We start from the raw sequence: 7,685 nt of genomic DNA on the forward strand, positions 1-7,685 counted from the left end.
TTAATTAATATTTTATTTTTATATTATTAAAACTTATGATTTAGTGTGTAGAGATTAGAATTTATTAATATTTAAATATAAAGAATTGGCCAAGTATTGAAAAATAATAAATTATAATACTTGACTTAGGACAAAGTAGCAACTTGGGCATATAGTTCACTAATGTGGCCCAAGAATAATATCCCTTATTTGGATTCAATTTTATCATATTAGAGCACCTGAATACAACTTTTATTTTTTAACTAATTTTATTAACTAAAATGAATTACGTATACAATAATATATTGAACAATGCTACTGGCCAACGCAAATTATTGTTTTTGTTTAATAATTAATTAATAATATTTCAAAATATTAACTAAAAAATAATATTAAACTGTTAAACTAAATGTGTTAAGTTATTGGCTAAAAATATTAGCCAAATTGCAAATTCTTCAAAAAAAAATTTTATGAGATACATTTTCCCATTATTATGGAATAAGGCAGGATTCTCTAATAAAACACGTGTATTATATTGAACTAATTAGTTAATCTTTTAGTGATAATCATTTTAAATAAAAGTACTTTGGGAAAAGAAGTAGTATTCCTTAAAAATCAGATATACAAGGGAGGAATATATTAATAATTATTTTATCTTAATTGTTGCATGTAACAAAATGGGTTGATAATAGTTGATTTTTCTTCCACGTTATACGTTTATAGAAAAATTCTTAAGCATAGATATAGCTAGAAAATAAATAAATAAACTATAAACTATAATATATAAAGGAAAGGACTTGAATTTGTTCAATAATAATGAGATAGATGAAACCCTCTGATCTAATCCCTTAGAGCAGTAGTTAACTTCAAGTAGGTTTCATTTTATTTATTAGTGGCCTATGAACTTGTCCATCCTAGCTATAAGATGGTATGTCTTGCACATAAATTAATTAAAGTTCTCAATTTTGCTACAACAATATGGGACCAATCTTGGGACAATCCCTTGTGAAGGGAAGTTTTCAATGATCCCTAAACCAACGGCATATAGTCGTAACAAAACTAGCATATGTCTACTTGTATTTCTACTTTAATAAATATATCAAGGTAGGAAATGTTGCATGATCCCTTTGTTATGGTCCTAGCAGTTCTTTTCATCTTTAATTTTTCTTTTGTTTATTTATTGCTTTTGTTCCTTTATATATATAATTAATTAATTCAGTTTATAAGAGAAGAGACATATCTTTTCAAATGGAAAACCCTTTGTTCCTGGCCTATCGTCATAAAATTGTTCATATCTACTCTAACTAATATTTACAATAATAGTATGCATATATCTAAAAGTGTATATCCATATACTACAAGAATTCTTCCAAATAGCGACGGTTTATTTGCGACAGTTTATAAAATTATTGCTAATTTTATCTGTTTATTTATTTATTCATTTGTTTTTAGCGATATCACTCATCATATGTTAATTATATTTCATTTGGATATGGTTGGTGGCTTATAATAATGCGCAATTGTTGTGTAAAATGTATCAGAACAACGACAAAATACAATCCTTCAAAAATACATTTTTCATTCAAGAAGAGACAAAGTGTTGGATTCTTAGAAGTGGCAAACACTAGACAGAAAATTTATTTATTTATTATTAAATAGATTAATATAAGCATAAATGTGTCTATTATAATTTACTTTTTTATGTTATGGTTTAAGAATAATTAATATATAATAGTAATAATAATTAATATGAATTTAGTTAAAATGATCATTTTTAAATTTTATAATCAATAATTTCGAGTTAGATTTTTATATAAAAATTGTTTCTTTATAAAAAGAGTGAATAGAAGATAGATACTAAAGCATGAGTAAGAGGTTAAAAGAATCATATTAAATACTTCATATTTTATATAAATTAAATATATATAATAATCACAAATATGAAATTGGTTAAAATAATAATTATAAATATTTAATATTCTATATTTGAAAACTTTTGCGTTCGAATCTTTAAAATAATAAAAGAATTTTTTTAATACATTATATATAATGAAAAGAGTTTTAGAAAAAGAATTTTCTACATCAAACTTTTTGGTATTCTTTTTATGTAACGCAAGAAGATAAGATATGTATTATCAAGAAAGCATAGTTAAGAGAGGATTATTCTATGTGGTGAATGAAAGTCTCAAGTGCATGCCCAATTGCACAATCATGGTAACGGAATTGAGAAAAACAAAAAGCGTGGAACATGCATGCATGATTGGTCCTGTGATAGAAAGAAAAGTAATAATTTATATGATTTGATGGATAAGGAGGCTGCCGCCGAAGCCATGACACATGTGGCTATAACATGGTAGGGTATGGCATCTGATCTGATTTTGCAAATTGCAAGCAGACCATGCATGTATAAGTGTCGTATGTGGGCTCAATTTCTCACACAACCAACAAAATCATATGAATGAATCAGAATTCACAAGTAATAAGTAGTAACATACAATCCCGAGCATCATTGGAGCCCAGCCCTCTCCTCAAGACAGCACAAAGACCACAATCAACATTTACGCACGTCTCTCTCAACTCTTATTAACAGTTAGATTTTAATGCAAGCTCGTAAATACTGTCGCTGCTGCCCCATTCAGTAAACCGCAACAAATTATTCAGCCACCACAAACACCCTAGCTACCACCAAAGGAAAACACAAACATAAGTTAAGTGTGACAGAAATAAAGATATTGAGATGGATGAGTGGTTATATGCGATTGGATAGAATAAGGAATGAAGATATGAGAAAGAGAATTGGCTGGAATAGCACCTATTGTGGAAAAGATGATAAAATCATATCTCAAGTGATTTGGACATGTGAGAAGAAGACCGACAGAGCACCCAATCAGGAAGATGGATGAGATGGAAGATGGATAAAGGATGAAAGGCAGAGGAAGACCTAGAAAGACCATCCATGAGGTGGTCAAACTAGATCTACATGTAAACAGTCTCTTTGTAGACATGATACATGATAGAGTTCAATGGCGTCGTTTGATTCATGTAGCTGACCCCACCTAGTGTGACAAAATTTTATTGTTGTTGTTGTTATTGTTGTTGTTGTTATTGTATACTATCAATATATATAGAGTTTATGACAGAATAAATGATGGAAGAGATTACAAAAAAAATTACAAAAAAGATGAATGAAATTGAGAGAATGCCATTGTGTTTCTCATCTAAAAAAACTCTAACAGAAATATATATGCTAACACTTGTGCCTTCCATTGTGAAGGACACTACTGCTATATATATACATTAACAAGTAACTACTTTCCAACTAATTTTCCATCTCTTGTAATAGAAATAACAAAATTTGACTCTGGGCGCTAAGCGCCGGTTGACATTGGGCACTGGACGCCAGATTTTGTTAGGCACTAGGCGTCGGTTCACAGGCAGGCGCGCCTTGTCTTCTGATCCCCCTCAAACTCAAGGGAGTTCTTAGAGTGATCTTGATCGAGTTTGTGTTTGAATCTATCAAATGTCATAAAAGACAGAAGTTCAGTATAAATATCTATCACCTGATCTTGTCCCAAAATATGCATAATATGAAATTTCTTTTAAATAACTTTGCTCCTCACAAAATGAAGATTAAGTTCAAAGTGTTTTGTGTGATGATGCACGATTGGATTGGCAGAAATTTATACTGCACTAGCATTACTATAGTAAATAACTGGAGTGATAGCAAGAGAAATTTAAGGCTCATGAAGAACATTTTCAAGCCATATAATTTCAAAAGATGCATTTGTTATTCTTCGAAATTCTGCTTTTGCACTTGAACGGTTAACGGAGTGCTATTTTCTACTAGACCAAGCAACCAAATTATTTCCAAAATATACACAGTAACCTGATATAGAACGCATCTGCAAAAGCAAAAATTCTAAAATTAGTAGTTGAATGAAAAATAATTTCTTGATCTATAGTACCTACAAGGTATCGAAGTATTTGTTTCACATACTTCCAATGGAAGACCAAGAAATTAAGCATAAATTGATTAACTTTATTGATAGCAAAATAATTTTCTGATCAGATAAGTGTACAATATTATAAAACACCAACACTTGATCTATAGTGAGTAGGATCATGAAAAGATTCAATACCATATTGAGAGAGTTTCTCAGTGGAGACATGGGAGTGGGAACTGATTTTTGCCGCTTGCATACCAACTTGAAAAAGAATATCTTTAATGTATTTTGTTTGGCAAAGATGATAAGCTCCATAATTGAATTTAAAAGTCTCTATACCTAAAAAATAATTAAAGTACCAAGATGCTCTAAAGTAAAAATTTTGTGTAATTTAATTTGTAGTTTTTAGAAATAAGGAGAGATTAGACTTGATATTTTTCAACCCAAATTGAGAGAGGATAGATGCTAAAGTGACATACATAAATTGAGGAGCCTGTTTGAGGCTATAGATTGTTTTCTGAAATTTGAAAACTTATGAAGATTCATTATAAACAAATTCTGGAGATTGAGTTATGTAAACTATTTCATTTAATTTTCTATTTAAAAATGAATTGCTAAAATTATATTATTAAATTTTTCAATTTGAAAAGACTGTAATGATCAAGATAAATCGAATTATAAAAGATTTGATCACTGGATTAAATACCTGAGTGAAATCTACCTTTTTCACATGATGATTAACTAATACTACCAACCTGATCTTATACTTTTTCACCTCACTAGATGGAGATCTCTTGATAGCATACACCCACTTTGAGTAAAAAATAATGTTGTTTGGTGGTGGATGAATGAAGATTTATGTCTGTGTTCTGTGTAATGCCTCTAATTCAGCAATAATAGCATCTTTTTAATGAGATAATTGAATAGTTTTCTTAACAGAAGAAGAAATGGTTTGAAAAAGAAATATGGATTAAGAGTAGAGGTGATGGAAGAGTGAAAAGCTCTAAATTTAGAGGAACTAGATTTTGATATGGTAATCATAGGATGAATATTATTAGTTACTGATGTAGATTGTGAAAGAGATAACTAAATTTCAATTACTAAAATAGAAATAGAGGTTGACGGAGGGTGTTAGGAGCCAATGGAAGAAGAAGGTGAAATAGCAGAGGGAGAAGATTGTGTAGTGGATGAAGTATTTGGAATTGTAGTAGATACAGGCTCAGTAATATGTAAAGAAATTGAAAGAGAGTAAGTAATAATAGTAAGGGCATGATTAGTAATGGAAGGAGGAGGAGTAATAACATGAATACATAAATGTATATGAGGAAATTATGATTTAACATGTGTAGGAGATGTAGTTTTAAATAGTTCAGAATATAAAAAATTTATTTCATCAAATAAAAAAATTTTAGTGATAATAATTTTTTTAGACTTGGTTAAACACTTATATTCATTGTGATTAAATGCATATCCAATAAAAACAGTAAGATCAAATTTAAAAGAAATGTTATTGTATGGTTTTAAATACAGAAGATCATTACAGTCAAACATCTTTAAAAAAGAATAATCAGAGTCTTTGTTATGCAAAAGTTCATAAAGAGATTTAGGTTGAGTGTTGGAAGAGGAAAGTCTATTTATAAGATACGTAGTTGAAAAAAAAAACACCATTCCAATGTACAGGAGGGATGGATGCTCTAGCTAACATAGATAAACCTATTTCAACAATATATCTATATTTTTTTTCAGCCCTTCTATTTTGTTGATGTGAATATAGACAAGAAAACCTGTGTAATACCATGTTGATGAAAAAATTTGTAAATTGATGAGAGAGATATTTTCTATCATGATCAGATTCTAAAGCTTTGGTTTTAAGACGAGTATAAAGGTCTCAATTTGCTATTTAAACTAAATAAAAGTCTACATTGCCTGTAATTTTGAATGTAGCAAAATAGATGTATATCTAGTAAAGACATCTAGAAAAAAAAAATATAGTAAGTGAATCCATGAAATGATAGAGCTGGTGAAGGACCTCATACATTAGTATAGATCATATCAAAACATTTATAAAATTGAAAATCATCTCTTACATAAGGCAGTTCATGCATTTTTTTTTTCATACAGCAGAATTTGCACAAAAAAATCCCATTTATTGTAGATGAGCAAGTAATATTACAATTTTAGATGAAACATGACCTAATCTATCATGCTAAATGGTGAAAGAAGTTAGCATCATAGAGTCTTGGATCAAAGGAAACAAAATTTTACTCATGAAGATTACAATAAGAATTATATAAAACATTAAGAACAATTCTAAGAACATTGCTTTTAGAACTAGAAACATCAAAAAAATTCACAGGAACAAGATGAGATGACGGAGAAGTAGCTGCAGTAACACGTTGAAATTGATAGACTCCATTCTTAGGCACTCCTTGAAGCAGAATCTGATGAGTGTCATTAGATTTCACAAAATGGTTAGCATGAAATTAAAAAAAACAATGATTATCTTCATCAAAATCATTGATTAAATATTTAGGTATTTTTGGAGCATGAATCAAGTTTCTTAAAAAAATATTTGATTATTATCAAGATAGATTAAGTATCAATGACCTACATGAGTACTTTTGGTACATGTTCCATTACCTAGTAAGATTTGATCTGATCAAAAAAATTCTGATGAAATGAGCAAATGTGACTGGTCAGGAGTGACATGATGGGATGCTCCTATATCAGGGAACCAAGAATTTTCAGAGATATTAGAAGTAGTGGCCATGAATGATCTTGGGTTGTGAAAGTTGGATGGTAATGGCCATGGAGCTAGCAATTGAGGTTTGGAACCAAAAGAATTTTCAAACCTTCAACCTCAGGCAAATCTTCTTCTAACTCCTCTACCTCTTCTACCTTGAAGACCTCTAGCAAAACCTCTTTCAATATTTGTTTATATGAAATTTGACTAGATTAAAGCATGTCTAGTTCTTTTAAATTTTTCTATCATGTCCTTATAAATAATAAGGAGATATTTAATTTTTAAGAGTGTAAGAGAATCATATTTTGACAATACAAATGACAAAAATAATGCATACTCTTATGTTAAATCTTTTGAAATTGTATTAATGTGTTCTTCCACTATCAACATATGACTTAATACGGCCAAAGAATCTACCACATCTTAAATTTGCTTAAGATATTCAGTAGCTGAGGATCCTACACTTTTTGATAGTCTTTAGTTTGAATTTGAGCTATTTGATTTGAATTTAGAGGTTTGTGAGAAATTTTTTTGAATCTTTTGCCAAACTTGAAACGTAAACTTGCATCCCAATATCTAATTTTTGGCTGAAATATCTATAGATGAGAGTATACGCACATAGACTTCTTTCTCTCTAACACCGGTACCCCAGTACACCCACACTCTCTCAAAGCAAATATCTAACTACACCTCACAACACTCTCTAATAAAAGAGTACAGAGGAAAAGAAAAATCAGATACAACCTTAAAGTGTTTCTGACTGGTAAAAAATAAATGGAGAACTTAGCCTCATATTTATAGCTTAGGCCACCCACTCCATTTGCTATCCTAAGCAATGTGGGACTAATTCAACCAAATCCTAACAATCTCCACCTTGATTGAAATAGTCACACATCTTCAGCTTCCATTGTCAACACCGACAATTCTTTGCTGCCATTGTCTATACCGACAATCATAGTTCAGAGAACTATCATACTCCACCATGAAAGTATACTCACTTGGAATTAGACCACTCCAAG

The sequence above is a fragment of the Arachis duranensis genome, chromosome 7, assembly GCF_000817695.3.
Source record: "Arachis duranensis cultivar V14167 chromosome 7, aradu.V14167.gnm2.J7QH, whole genome shotgun sequence".
Lineage (NCBI taxonomy): Eukaryota > Viridiplantae > Streptophyta > Magnoliopsida > Fabales > Fabaceae > Arachis > Arachis duranensis.